Consider the following 15664-nt stretch of genomic DNA (forward strand, 5'->3'; position numbering starts at 1 on the left):
CTCACTCCCTCCCTCCCACATTTAAATGGTTAAAAGCTCACTCTATGGCATCTCCCACTCTCAGGGAACTTGCCTGCTTACAGTGTGATTGTGACAAATCTATTACAGAGTGCTTTTCCTGGTAATGTACAGGTTAATAAAAGCTTCAATCGGACTTAGAACTTTTGCAACTAATATTGACAGATCTATTATAAGTCATTCTTCCTGGCAATGCACAGGTTATTAAGAATCTATATTAGTGTAGGGACCCTTGAAACGTGGTCTGCCGTGCAGTTGGATCAAGGGCTTACAATAATTTGGCCAAAATGTTAAACTAAAAGACCATTTTATTTATTAGTTATTTATACATGTATATTTAGGCACTGTACCGTATATAAGTTTTTCTGGATGTGCACTGAGCTTTGTCTGTGTTTTATGTTATGTCTCTGGTTTTAAATAATAAAAAAAACAACTGTAATACAATGTGATATAGCCATGTGCTTTTAAGGATGTGACATACATTCCTTGGAGATGACATCACATCCTTAAAAAATCGAATTGGAGCTGTACCACCTGACCATAAAATGTGACATCACAGGCCATATATAAGGCTTGAACGTCTCATTTAACCTCAAGAAGCCGACGAGAGAATATCCTGTTCTGGATTTACCATGGGACTTTGGATTGACAGATGAAGAAAAAAGATTAAAGAAAAGAAGAAAATAATGACATGAAGAAATGATAGAAGATAAAAGAAAGAAGATTTTTTTTTTACCTGAAGCTGGTCTTCAAGGTTGATGGTGTTGGATTGCGGACGATGATGTCGCAGTAGGAGAGCATGCAGATACAATGGGATTCGAAGTGTGAAGACTGCTAAAGGTAAGAGAAATATTGAATGTATGTAAATGTCTTTTTTCAGGTTTTTTCATTGTATTTCTTTCTTTTTATGTTTGTGATTTCCCATTGACTGATAATGTATTAATCTGTGCCAGGGTACATATAAATACAGTGACAGCCAATGCATTTTTTGGCAAATGCTTCTTTTGAACTGATTGTAATTTTTTCTATTTGTTTTTTTTGTTTGGATTCAATTGTTTGGAATACGAATGGCTTGTTTTTAGTACATTTTAGGATTGGTTAGCATTTTAAATTAATTATTTATTTTGTTGGCTTCTTGTTTAAATTAATTAATTGTTTTGTTGGATAGTGCTTTTAGTTATTAAATTGATTGGTTGGCTAGTGCTTTTATTTATTAAATTGATTGGTTGGGAAGTGCTTTTATTTATTTAATTGGTTGGCTCGCGCTTTATTTCTTGAATTGGGGTGTTTAGGTGCTTGTGCATATCTTATATTATTGTATATTTTTGGCCTTCATGCTTTTTTATTAGGGTGACCAATGACTGCTATAGTGGCTTATCATGCCCATATTATATGGGTATGATTTAAAACTATGCCAATCAATGGGTATAGGGTGGGTATAGTGGTCCCGGGGTGGGTTGTTTGGCCTCCCAGGTGGATGCGGGGCAGGGTGGGTTAACACCTTAATTACTATAGCGGTTATTAACCGCTACGGTGATTAAGGGTTTAGGGGCCATTAGATTATATATTTTCATGAATTCTTGCTGGAATCAGAGGACATGGACCTGCAGCATGCTGATGACGTTGCTCTTCATGATGGCAGGGGTAAGTTGAAAGGTTTATTTACTGTATTTATGCTGGCTAATGTTTTCTTTTATAATGGGCAAATGCACTATTTTCCATATCTGGATAATAGTTATTTTGCCCATTACTGCACTGCACTGTTGGGGGAAAGAGGAGAGAGGTGTATTTATTTCAATGTATTGCACATTTTTTTTCCCACAGGATTGGTACCGCAGGCAAGTGGGAACACGTGGGGACCACCTGAAAGCCCCCAGATACCCACGGGGACCACACGGGGGCCCTCAGACACCCGCAAGAACCACCCGAGAGCCCCCAAACTCCCGCGGAGACCACCTGAGGGCCCCCGGATGCCCGCGGCCTCTGGTATCAATCATGTGGGGGTAGAGGTGGGTATTAGTGTTATTGTGTTTTTAAGGTTTATTGAAGGTAGCAGCTGTTTTAATATAAATGTTAATACTAGTGAAGATGAGCAGGGAATCTCCGGAGCAGAACCGCGTTGATTTGATGTCAGGGGACCCCCTGCTTCCAGAGATGCAGGCCCCATTATGGGGTGCCGGTATCTACTTTGCACTTAAATGTCCAGCATTACGTGAACGTCGGAATAAAATGCATAGGAGATACCGACATCCATAACGGGGCCTGTATCTCGGGAAAAAGGGGTTCCCCGGACCTGAAATCAACACAGTTCTACTCCAGACACCCCCTGCTCATCTACACTAGTATAACAATTTTTATTAAAAAACATTAATTTCGGGAGAGGCGGCTCTCTCTGTGCAGCTCTTTCTGGAGCTGAAAGAAATCGCTGGATAAGGCTTTTTCCGAGAGGCGATCATCACGTCGCCAGCTACTAGCCCGTTTTGGGAATTTTACTATCACAGGTAATCGAGGCTTTCTGAATACTGTGGTAGCAACGCTAAAAAAAGGCAAATTAAATGGCCCGGCGAGTATTTTTATGAACGCTTATAGCATGGGCCCCTTAGTTTATTTAATACTTTCCCTAACATAGGATTTTAAAGTTGGAACATATTTATGTACTATAAAACACACAGACAGATTATGCAGTCTGTACCTCTGTGTAACTGTTTTATTGGTCCGATTAGGTTTCTCATGCTCCAGCTAATTAATCCCATTAAATGTGATTGCTCACATCAAAGATTTGCCTTATAAAAATATTTAATACATCTTATCCTTTGCTGTTCTTTGCAATGTGTTACCCTCTGGTAGTAAATTATTAAACTTTTTTTTGTCATAGTTAGGCTTTATTCAAAACTATATTTTAGAGTCTGATGTCAGCATCTGAGGAAATTTAACTTGGTTTCTACACTTGCACTCTAAAGCAGAATTGTTTTACATGTCATCAGATGCCCACTATCTGTCTTGGTGAGGCCTTCCCAAATTAATATTGAGGAACTAAGTTATTCTATGTACGTAAATGAATGGACAATACTGCAAAAATATAATATTATATATATATATATATATATAAAGCAACTGTAAATATTACTGTATGTTCATTTGCATGTCTTAGACAGGTCTGCAACCCTGTCTTTCCCCATTGTCACCCAGCATACAGCTCTTCCACTGCAGCAAAGGATTCTGGAGAAATTACATGCAAATGAGCACTCAGTGCCACCTTTTGTCTCAAGCTCATATTACACAAGTCAATCCTCAAGTTTAAACACAGCTTTTAGACAGAGGCTGGGATGAGATGCAAAGCCATTAGACCCACTCACATACATGTTTCAACCTTGATGGGTATCATCAGTGTGAGATTGGTCTTAATTGCAAAGCAGGTTTGAGACTAGACTAGGTAATCACCACTGTCATTAAGGTTATATATATATAGTGCAGAATAAATGAGTTCTTCAGTATTAGGTGATACCTTTTTTATTGGACTAACAATTTATGTCATAGGACAAGCTTTCGAGAGTTATCCTCTCTTCTTCAGGTCTGCAATACCCCTTTATGTATTGCTTGACCTGAAGAAGAGAGGATAACTCTCGAAAGCTTGTCCTATGACATAGATTGTTAGTCCAATAAAAAGGTATCACCTAATACTGAAGAACTCATTTATTGAGCACTATCGCAATTGGACTAACACGGCTATTTTCTGCTATATATATATATAAACCCAAAAATAGTTATTTTAGTAACTAATTCATACAAAATTAGAACGAACAAGTACTCACCCCGTCACTATAATTTAGATGGAGGTGCTATGATTCTGCATTTACAGTATACTGCAAGATGCATACAACTATACACAAACCATACAGGATCAGTGCACAGAAAGTAAATCAAAGAAAATTAAAGAATTATGTTTTTCTTTTGGTCTCCCCAAGTATCTTCTTTAATGTATACAAAAAAATAGAAATACACACGAATTATCAGCACACAGGCAAAGGAAAACCACTGTTATACTGTATGTGCACAATAGAGCAACGTTTCAAGGCCTCCTGGCACCTTTTTTGATACATTACTTGGTGAGACCAAAAGGAAAATGTAATTCTTTCATTTACTTTTAGAGTGCTGATCCAGAATGATTATTTTTATAGTTACTAATTCTTAACCTTTAGAATTGCAAGATTGGAATCACCACTTAAAGAGAAGGGGTCCTGTTGTTCATGATATTGCAGGGCAATTAATAACCAGACATATTCATGATCTGTGTCCTTAAACATGATATTTTCTCCATGTGACTCATGTCATTACATTTAGAGATGTTAATCAACTGCGGGGAACAGCTGCCATTTTTGTAAACTTGTATCATGGCTGTGCCATTTAAATTGCTGTACAAGCTTCTAAATAACAAACAGAGCAAAAAAGGTGGTATGAAGTAGCGCATAAATCTATTCCGTGATATTAAACTTGAAAAATAAAATATTGAGTGATGTGAAAGTGCATAGGTTGTGCACACAAATGATCTCAAATTCAATTGAATTAAAGTGAATGAAAAAATAAAAGGTCAAATACAGACAAATCAGTTTGCAGCTTCAACCCTTGGTATGGATTGCTTCTTCAAACCAAGATTCACCTGGACAAATAACAAACATACAATGGCACTAAAGCAAAATAAATCACACTAATTATACATTTAACCACTGAATTAGTGTATATACAGCATGGACAAAGCACAGTAAGAGTGAAAGGATGTCTCTAATAGCTAACTCCTGTTTAAAATAAGTGCAAACTTGCAAAGGTTTATTCTTCAGGCAGATTGAGGATGTGAAGGGACTTGGGTTAATTTACCATGTACAGCACTGTGTAAATTGGCAAACTCTGATTAAACTTTGTTTAATTATTTACTACCAGAGGGTGATACATTGCAAAGCACAGCAAAGGCTACGATTTATGAAGTATATTTATAAAGCAATTCTTTGATGTGAGCATTTAATGGGTAGAATTATCTGGAGCATGAGACACCTTATGGGACAAATAGAACAGTTACACAGAGGTACAAACTGCACCAAGGAACATAATAACTGAGCGGGGCTAAGATATCTTTGAAGTTTTAGGAAACGAATTATGTCCTACTGTATGTTATCTGTTGCCGTGTACTACAAATGCAGAGCAAAATCAGATTTTCATTACAAAAGCAACTGTGAATTACATTACACGTAGATATAGAAAAAAGGAAGTCAGTAAATTCAACATGTTGAAAACAGTGACATTACTAGATACATACAATACACCCTAGAATCTACCTCAGTTACTTCACACTAGAACATCTATCAAACATATGATGATTTAAGTAAAATAAGTCATACATTCACTGGCAGTCACATTGGTGACTATAATACATTCAACATTGGTTAGTAATTCATAAGTTTAAAACTCCCTAAAATAATAAGATAACTATCAGAAAGAAAACCTGGGTGTCCATTAAAAAGGCTAATATTAAAATGTACAGAATTACTGACCTGTAGCAGCAGATGAGTTGGATCTTCCCTCTTCAGAAAAGGAAATTAAAAATAATGTCTCAGAACTGGGGAAGATAATATTGTATAATTGATTGTACATTATCTGCAGAGGTGAAGTAAGGACAAGATGCCTGTTCTGCAGCACTTCCACTATTACTGTATCTGCACATTCAGGAAATCACACAGTGTCTGAGTGCTCACAGAATAGGACCCACCTCTTGTACAGTCATAAAGAATCTTCCTCAATACAACACAAAACATTAATACCCAATGCTACATCCAATGTGACAAAATACATAGTTAAATACTTCAATGTTTGTATTCTCATGAGTAAGGGTCATTTAGTTAAACTCTTGTTGGCAGTCCTGCAAGCCCCCCCCCCCTCCTCCTCTTTTACACCTCCTCACTCTCCTCTATTCACCCTTTTCTCCTCATGTATTTCTCTCCCATGTCTTACACCCCCTCCCTTACTAACCCCTTTTCCTCTCACACTCCCCCCCTCCCCTCCTTGGCTATCACTCAGTATCCATCCTCTCCTCCTCACATTCATTCCCCCTTCACCCCCTTGCCCCCCCCCTCATTTTCCCCCACACACATACAATTCCGCCCTACAATACAGTACCCCCCCCCCCCACAATTCACAAAATAGAATAACCACCTACATGCACACTACAATAACCTCCCTCTCCCCGCACCCCACACACCACACACACACAAGTAGTTGAAAAACACTGGTGTACAGTATACTGCACAGTAACTTCTTTTAATACCGTTAACTATAGACAACTGTGTAAAGAATGACAAACTATTTTAAAAATGCTCTAATAAAAAGATTGTTATCATGTGTTACCTCAATTGCTTGCACTGAGCCACACCCAGCACACTGACAGACACTGAGGCACACACAACACACCACACACAGCACACTGATGCACACTGACAGACACTGAGGTTAACACAGCACACTGACAGACACTCAGTACATTGATAAATACTGAGGCACACAAAGCACACCACACACAGCACACTGAGGCACACTGACAGACACTGAGGTTAACACAGCACACTGACAGACACTCAGTACATTGATAGATATTGACGCACACACAGCACACCACACACAGCACACTGAGGCACACTGACAGACACTGAGGTTAACACAGCACACTGACAGACACTCAGTACATTGATAGATACTGAGGCACACACAGCACACCACACACAGCACACTGAGGCACACTGACAGACACTGAGGTTAACACAGCACACTGACAGACACTCAGTACATTGATAGATACTGATGCACACACAGCACACTGACAGGCACAGAATCACAAATAGCACACTAACAGAGCAAACTGTAACTGACACATTTACACACAAACACACACAGCATACTGACCCACTGAACCAAAGTGACAGACTGAAACACACACAGCAAATTGACAGACACACTCATGCACAACAAACTGACACAAACACACATAGCAAACTGACACACAAATACACACAACAAACTGACACACAAGCACAGCAAATTGACACACACAGCATACCTTCCCTCAGCAACACATAGTAACTCTTCCCCCTGATGTCATGGAGACATGGGGTGGGCAGAGCTCTGCAGCTCTCTGCCTCAGTTCGGCCCTCGTCTCTTCTGTCTGGAATTTCCCTCCCCCTCCCCGCCGCTCACAGCTGCCGATCCAGCTTTTATGTGAGCAAAGGAGTGGGCCTGCCGGCAAGCGGCTGTTAGGGGTCTGGAGTAGGAAGGGGGCCCTGACTTCTGTGGTCGTCGGCTAGATGGCTGGGCCAAATGTCCCAGCTCTCCCCCTGTCTGCAGCCATGAGTGGGCAACCCGGGCCCGGGCTGCCTGGGCTAAAGCTATGTCCTGGTTATAAGCCTGTAGCCACGTCATAGCATGACCAGTATGCAGGTCCTAACACTAACTATTAAAATTCTCATTTACCTCTGCAGTGGAGGGAGAAGATTCTGTCCTGTCCAGGTACATGGAAAAACCTGCTGCTTAAAAAGTGGGGAGGGGTGAGCTTAAACCCAGGGAGGAGGGGCCACCAACCTCCAACCAACTGATACTAGTTAAAAATTAAAATTAATGAAACACTCAGTCCCTGCAAGCTCACGCTTCAAGGTGAAACAGAAGACAGAAAACTATAAAGGCAGACAAAGATAGAAGACAAGGAAACACAGGAGAACCAAGAGGAGCAGATAGAGGGAAACCCAGAGCAGACAGAAGCAGAGTACTAGATATGTGTGTCAGGGATGTTCCTGACATTAAGCTAGCTTTTGCAGCGCCCTGCAGCTAGAGAGTTTGAACAAAACCCCACTTCAAATGTCACTTACTTTACCCTGACATTACAGACATCCATTCCTCCATGTCACCAACCATTGCCCCTACGTCATAAACCTTACCCCAAGAAGATGCTAATTCCCCTGCCCCAGAGATGAGGAGGGACCTCACAAAATGTGTGTGTGAGGTCCAATCTCATGCTCCAAAGTGAGGAACCCTTGACAGCTCTGTATAGGCTATTAAAGTATTTCTTACTGCTGTGGCATGCAATGAATTTTACAATCCACCCTCCCTCGGGAACCAACCCCTATACTCCTAACAGACCTAAATTCCCCTAGTGGAATAATTATTACAACATTGGTTATTACAACATTGGCTCAAGAAGAGCCTTTGGCACGGAATGGGTCAATGGGTAAAAAAGACTACTTATAGTAACTCCTACATGTAGTGGTCCTCCATGATTTTCAAATCCCCAGACCGCCTGGAACTAACCCAAACTGTAAATCTCATAAGACAATGCCCACCATAAAAACAAACAACTCTATGCCTCTTGGTGGCTCAAATTGAGAGAGAAAAACACAATAAAAATGAGTCATAAAAAAGACAAAAATGAGTCCTCCTATAAATCTAAAACACAAAATATATATGATGTGGTGGGTTTGTCTTATAGGGACTGTGGGTGTGTTCATCTAAATCCAGTCCGAAGGTATCCATGCCTGGTGAAACATCCTCAATCTTGTTTTAAGCCAACCATCCTGTCTTGATTGTAGATTAATCAGTCCGGGGATATTTGTTTAAAAAAAATCTTCTTTTTGTTCTGTCTTCATAAGCTGTAGCCCATCCTCAACCTCCTTTCTTGGTCAATGATTAAAGTGTTGTGCGAGGGCATTGCCTTTAAATAGATTGCTGTCACAAAAGATGTTTGTGGGCTAGTTGACAAACATGGTGGAAACTGCATGTACTAATGAAGTCCTATTTTACTTAGCATTAGTTGCACCGAATATTCTCACTGGAACTCACTCACTCTACTCACTGGAATAGACAGTTACTAGAACCAAGTACATCATATATCAATGAGCAGAAAGTATTTTCCAGTGACCTACTGTATACTATTTATATATATGTATATTAAAACAGTCCTTAAAAATACCCCAAATCAAAGTCTAGATTTAAACCATTGGGGGTAAATGTCTAAGGTTATAGATCCAATAGCTCTTTTTTTTGTGTCTTAAAATGCTCCTTCATCAAAATTATTGTTAGTTTGAGTAAATTTCTGTATGAGCTAACAGATTTGAACGTTACTGCGCGGTGTGCTTTTCTGTGTTTATTGCAGCTACATGGAGCCATGGTACTGAAGACCATGTGGAGGCATCCGCACGCTGAGCGAAGAGACTGTCTTAAAGCAGTGTTCACGTCCATGAGGCGCGCGAGCGCATCCGCGCGGAAGCAGGAGGGGGCGCGTGTTGCGTGAGAAATCAGCTAAACCGATTTCTCAGCGCGACAGACAGGTCAAGTGAGCGGTCGCCCAATGAGAGCAAACCAGCTCCATGACATCACTGGCATGCCCCTAGTCACGCCCATGGACAGCGTGCGTACAATGGCCAAAAAACACACCCGCTTCAAGCGGGTGACGTCACGGCCGCTCACGCCTCCGCACGGGCGAAGGCACAATGGACCTGGCCTAAGCAGCTACAGCTGCCAATTGCTATTATAGCATTAAGGGCAACTTTAACCATAGATTGTCATCTTTATCACACTTCCAGAGGAGTTATTTGGCGCCATGGAGGACTTTTTTACTGCTAAGTACATTTTGTCTATTGGTTTTGTGAGAAGAACATTACAGCCTTCCTAGGTTGCCTTCCCTAATTAGGGATTCTGATCCAAAGCAGATGGACTGGTCTTTTATATCTGTGTAATGGTTTTTCTGGACCCCCCTTGACCCACCCAATCTCAGATTGGCCCCTGTGGTCTAACCGGTCCCCATTACATGGATGTGTCTGGTGGTGCACCTGTTGGCTACAGGACTCCTGAGTCTCCAGCATGATGGTAGTGGGGATATCAATCAAGACAGACAGCTGAGGTAGTGTGCTTTGAGTCCTACCTACATCCAGTGCAGCCCTCCACCTCAGCAGCATCTCTGCATCCGCAGGTAGATGGTTCTGATGAGGAACTCCTTCTGTGTGCCTTCCTCTGCTGAGTAACTCCACACTCACACATGAGGGTTTTGATGAATAAGGGCATCTTTATTGGCATGGTTCAGGCAGACTGCCCCTCGCAGCGGTCAGCTTAGCCGCTCATTCTTCCACAGCCCTGACTTTTAGAAGAATCTGTCCTCCCAATCGAGTTAGATCACCTCTCCCCTTAGGGATATCACCACCTGTGCCAGGTCCCTGGACACAGTGTAGACACTCTCTCTGGGCCTGCCAGCCTTACTGCTGCAGAACTTGATTAACCTTAAACTGCTTACTATAGAACCATACACTCCAACTACTAGTAGAGACACTAACTTTTGGCAGTGCTGTGTCTTATATAACTTAGGGAATAGCCACACCTCTTGTGTCACTAACAGTGGACACCAAGTATGTTACTACTCCCCTGGTGTACATATGACACCTCACCAGGGTGTGAGGGCAAACCTCCATGATTGATGCTGGCAATCCTGTATACTTACCAGGTTTACTGCCAGCATGAGAGAGAACTGTATACCATTTTTAAACATGGCTACATCTGTACTATTATTTTTCAGTGTTATAATAGATTAGCACGTTTCATTGTGGTTTTGTATGTAGTACAGAGTGTATGCATTTCTTTTTCTTTGTATATTGAAAAGATAAATTAAAGACATTTTTATTTAAGGTCCTTTAAAACGTCACCCACTGTTGGCTTCTTCTTATGATTTAAAGAAGTCATCCTGACAAATAAATACATTGTTTGTTGGTTTTTACAGCAATGTAACCACAGGGTTAGAGATGTGCGAATATGTAAAATTTAAATTCCACATTTTTAGCTGTTTTTTTTTTTAAACAAAATTAGTTTTGAACATTGATATTCATGGGCTGTTTTGACAGTTAAAAACTTGGGCGAAAACTCCTGAATACACCATAGTTTTCCCTTTTGCTTGAATGTCATAAAATTTGCCCACACATGTTTATATTAATGTAACACATATTGCATCCCTTCCCAATCGCAGATAGGGACCATGTGGGGAAATCTACATATGTTACCAGTGTGGTGCAATACCTGATAGGCTTACAGGAGGCCTGAACTTCCGCCACTGGGAGCCTGGGGTGTGTCCTGGAACGTATGCTTACAGCGCCTCCACCTGTGCAGGGATTCCAGGCATACAGAATGACCCCTGACACAGGACCCACATATAGTAACCACATACACAGGAGTATAAGTATAACAGTTTACTATATGCAGACAATATTAACAGAACATCACATCACATACAGCAACACAGCAGTGTCACCCCTTAACCTGGCCTCACTGGACCTCAACCCCACAGCATATACCCAAGTGTCCCAAGAGTCCAGCAACCCACCCACTAGGCGTGATCAGCGCCTGAAAGGAAACTGGTATGTTGGTTAAAGTTGGTGCACTTGGTGACTGTACCTGCCCAGGGCTCTTGCACCCGGGTACACCAACAACAGAAAAAGGACCCGTCTTCGTCCAGCGCTGAATCCGCAGCAATGGCGTCCTCTTCCAATTTGAATAGTCTCACCCACAGCAAATAGTCTCTATCTTGAGTGAGGCAGGTCTGATCCCAGACACACTGCTCCCTCCTTGTCAGAGCATGCAGAACTGCAGCGGTGTCTCTGAACTAAGCTAACTGCTAAAGGGCAAGTTCCTAACTGCAGGGGCCTTCCCTACAGCAACACAATCTGGGTTATGGCACAGGGCCTATCTGGGGCCTAGGGGGTAACCTGGCCTAGTATGCAGGGGCTACTGCTCCCTACACACACCCTTCCCTAACCTGCTCCCAGCTCTGACTCACTCATGTGCTCCACTGTCAGCTTCCTGACTCAGCACACAACAATGTATCCAATTGCAGCATGAGGAGCTGCAAGCCCTAATGGCTGTCTGGCTGCATGTGACCTGGGTGAAAGTGCAGTCCCCAGAGGCTGCTGGGAATTGTAGTCCACTCAGGACCTCTTTAGCATTGGGGCCGCGTGCGCGATGTGTAACAACCAAGATGGCGGCGCTCTGCCTCCGTCGCCACCGGGAGCCCCCGGCGACACATTCGCCACCGCAGCTTCCTGGCACATCGTGGGGCTCCCCTCAACAGTGTTGTGGAGGTAAGGGGGTACCGGGGGAACCCTGCTACATTAAATTTGTTTGTGAATGTTACAACATTCAATTTACATATAACTTCCCAACCCTGAAAACATGTCTCTCCATAAGACATTTCAAGGTGTGTTACATACGGTAGTTCCGAAGTAGATGAGGTTGAAAAAAGATATAAAGTACAGTATGTCTATCTAGTTCGATCTATATTGAAGGGATATATAGCACTTGGAACTCTAGTAACTGAGGTATCTTTCCCTGGAAAACACACCATACAATTAACGCAGAACTTCCGGACCTTGAAATATGGAACATTTGTAAATGTATTTAATATAAAAATAGTGGATTGTATGTCAGGTTTTAGCCTGCAGTACCCATAAACATCCACCGGGATTGCTGCTGCTCTTGCTTCCAGACTCTGAAACCTGTCACCTTTGCACCTGTCAAGTTCTAGCCTATGACATGATTGGGACGTCAGAGTGAACTAAGGTGGCTCAGCTTGGACATCCAAAGCGTTTTGCATACTCTATTTCTTTGTCAGAATCCCTGGCGATGCAATAGAGTTTGCAAAACGCATTGGGTATCCAAGCTGAGCCACCGTAGTTCACTTTGATGTCACAATCGCGTCATACTTGGAAGTTCAGTCGGGAGGAGGAGATCGGCAGAGTTGGTTGCATATGGTGCAGGAGAATTCCAGGATCAAAGGGCAGGCTGAGCGGACTAACAGCAGCGCATACAGGGAGGGGGAGAGCCAAGGACAGTGGGAAGCGGACAGCCCCTCAGGAGGGATCATCAGACCAGTTGCAGCAAGCTGTGGAAGCACCTTAAAGACTGTATAACCCAAGAACACCTGTGCTGGAAAGCATTGTATTCAACTGCTTTTTAATCAAGTAACGTTTGTGAGTTGGAAATTTCTACTTTTATCTTTAATATTTAAAAAAAAAAATATTATCCCATATTTTTCTCTATACTCATTTACCAACATGCAGTTTTACAAAATCTGAAAACTGCAAGAGGAGAACCTCTTGAAACTCCTGAGGAAGCTGTGGTTGACACAGCGAAACGCGTAGAGCCATCTTCAAGATGTTTGCAGCCTGCACAACTGCTGAGAAGCTGAAGGTGCCGAGTTTGCTGTTTTTTCCTGCTGCCAGCCTCCGTGTGTTCCAGACCGGAAGACGTCACTCCAGTACCGGTTGTGACGTCACACGCCATCCACCGCGATCCGGCGAGGATCTTTTGGAGGTGTAGCAGCAATGGGTCCATCTAGCAGCTACAACTGCCTCAAGAAAACGCTATGTGTACATTTTATATGTACTTATTGTGAGTACATTTCTTACATTGCTTTTATCTATAAATTTGATATCTTCAGTCTACACCATGGTCTCCCTTTGTTTTTCCTTGCTACCCCTATCCGAGTGAGATCTCCTCTATACCTCCAGTCGTTTGGGTTCCTGCAACTGCGGTCCATTACGTATCTGCTGTCCTGTTCAATGCTGATTATACCACTTACTTGTTGTAAGTAGGCAACCGATAGAGCCAAGATCTTCCCTGTATCTGACTTATTATTATACTGCACACATTTTTTTTTGTATTTTCTATTTTTGGGGTGTTCCTGCTACCATCGCTCCCTTCCAAATATCTGCATCTACATAATCTTGAGGGGAATCTGTAAATATTCCCCATAGGAAGGTTGAGAATTTGTTTCTGTTACACCCTATTTCACCTTGTATGTGCATTTAACACTTTAATCACTAACACTGTCTGTTTAGCGCCGGGCTAAGTCACTGGGGTTCACTTTTGTATATTGTTATAGGAAATAATGTGTTTGTGCACGCTACATGTAAGCCTGTCTGCAATGTTAAGCTGTATCCACTCATTTGGCTAACAAATGGTGTATATTATTAATGTAGACATATATAATTTGAGTAAAGGCATAACGCAATTTGTATATACCATTCTTGTAGAAGTCAAAACTGATTTGGCTGCAACTGCTCGCTGCAGGAAGGCACAACAGTATCATCCATGGTTGAGGCAACCGTTGAATCCTGAATCCCACACATCTCCATGAGGGCGTCATATGGATCTGCAGTGGCTTCTTCAAACAAGACGTCCGGAGGTACGTACAGTTGTTGGTTGTTTTACCATCCACATTGGTATTGCCCATATAAGTTTGGATACATATCATAGTAGTTATGTCCATCTTGCATCTGGTCTGGCTGAATGGAGGGTGCAGGTAGATCAGCAGACGCGACAGTCGGTGCGGCTTCAGTGTCACTGGTATTAGGCAAAAATATGCTATTTAACAGAAGATATGTTCCATGTTCCATGGTAAGTTTAAATGATGGCGCAACATGCCAGCATCCATATCGTTGATCTAGCCGATCATGGACACGCTCAAAACATTCATTTGCGGATAAAGTGAATCGTACAGAAGTTTTAAAATTTCGTTGTATGTCAGGTTGTTGGTAGTATGGATTTTTCTTTTGGATAAAGTCATAGATTTTGGCCACGTTTGCACTTTTCTCTGGCGTTGATTCGATTGCTTCATAAATCATAAATTTGTATGATTTGCGTGGATGGCTGTGCAATGTGGAAGCTTCTGCCATTTCTTCTCTCCAAGTGTACGTTGTGTGAAGTTGAACGCATACGGATGTCTGCTGAATGTTTGAATACTGCTGCGGCCGAGTTTATTCGAGCATTTGCCCGTTCTCGGCCGCAGCAGTTACCTGGCGCGCGCCGGAGGGTGCCGGGCGCGCGCCGAAGCAGCGGAGGAGAGGCCCGCCGATCGCGGCTTCCCCCTCTCCTCTCCGGGTCCGCTGGGTCCCCCGGAACCCCCTGCCGCCGTCCCCCACATCGCGGGACACCAGGGCTCCCTCGGGGAGCCCTGGACGTGCGTGCAGGGGGCGCAGGCACCCGATGACGCGTGACCGCGCATCGGAGACGCGCGGCACGCCGAGGGGCTGCCACTTGCAAGCCGGGAAATCTCCCGGCTTGCGGTACTGGCCACACTGCAATAAAGTGTGTCGCCAGTGTAGTTACATGTTATCTTCGCGGTTTCTTCCAAGGTTATAATACAACGTAGCAGTTATACGCCTAGGTTTTCTCCCACAAGAAATTTATTACAATAATTGGCTGAAATTCTTTGGGTAAGATACTCTTTTCACAGGAATCGAAACTTTACTTTCGACTTAGGCAATCAACATGTGCAAAACAAGTAGACTCTTTGAATTACAATAACAATGTGTGTGAAATCATCTACAGTGCTATGCTGAACAGATTTCTGGTTACACTTAGCTAGATGTAACCATACACACACATCTCTATGTTTGTTTCTTTTTCTGTTTTTCTCTCTGTCTGTTTATCTCTATTTCTCTCTCTTTCTCTCTCTGTTTCTCTCTCTCTTTCACTCTCTCTGTTAGTCTCTCTTGATATATACATAGATATATATATATAAATAAATATATATATATAATTATATATATATATTTATCTATATATAATTAACTATATA

General features: G+C 42.2%; 1 protein-coding gene across 10 annotated transcripts in view; it reads right to left on the reverse strand.

The window, feature by feature from the left end:
* The window catches only part of ABCB5 (ATP binding cassette subfamily B member 5), a 170422-nt gene extending 162838 nt beyond the window's left edge, over positions 1-7584 (reverse strand). For 2 of the 10 annotated variants that reach the window (XM_075587168.1, XM_075587158.1), the window contains exons 1-3: positions 7528-7584; positions 5562-5591; positions 755-852 (exon numbers count right to left, since the gene is read on the reverse strand). The gene's annotated coding sequence lies outside the window, so the exon portion shown is untranslated. Of the gene's footprint in view, positions 1-754; positions 853-5561; positions 5707-7117; positions 7419-7527 lie in introns of those variants that run through there. The other 8 variants (XM_075587161.1, XM_075587159.1, XM_075587162.1 and 5 more) reach the window with 8 other exon arrangements.
* Positions 7585-15664: the final 8080 nt, after the last annotated feature.

The sequence above is a fragment of the Ascaphus truei genome, chromosome 2, assembly GCF_040206685.1.
Source record: "Ascaphus truei isolate aAscTru1 chromosome 2, aAscTru1.hap1, whole genome shotgun sequence".
Classification (NCBI taxonomy): domain Eukaryota; kingdom Metazoa; phylum Chordata; class Amphibia; order Anura; family Ascaphidae; genus Ascaphus; species Ascaphus truei.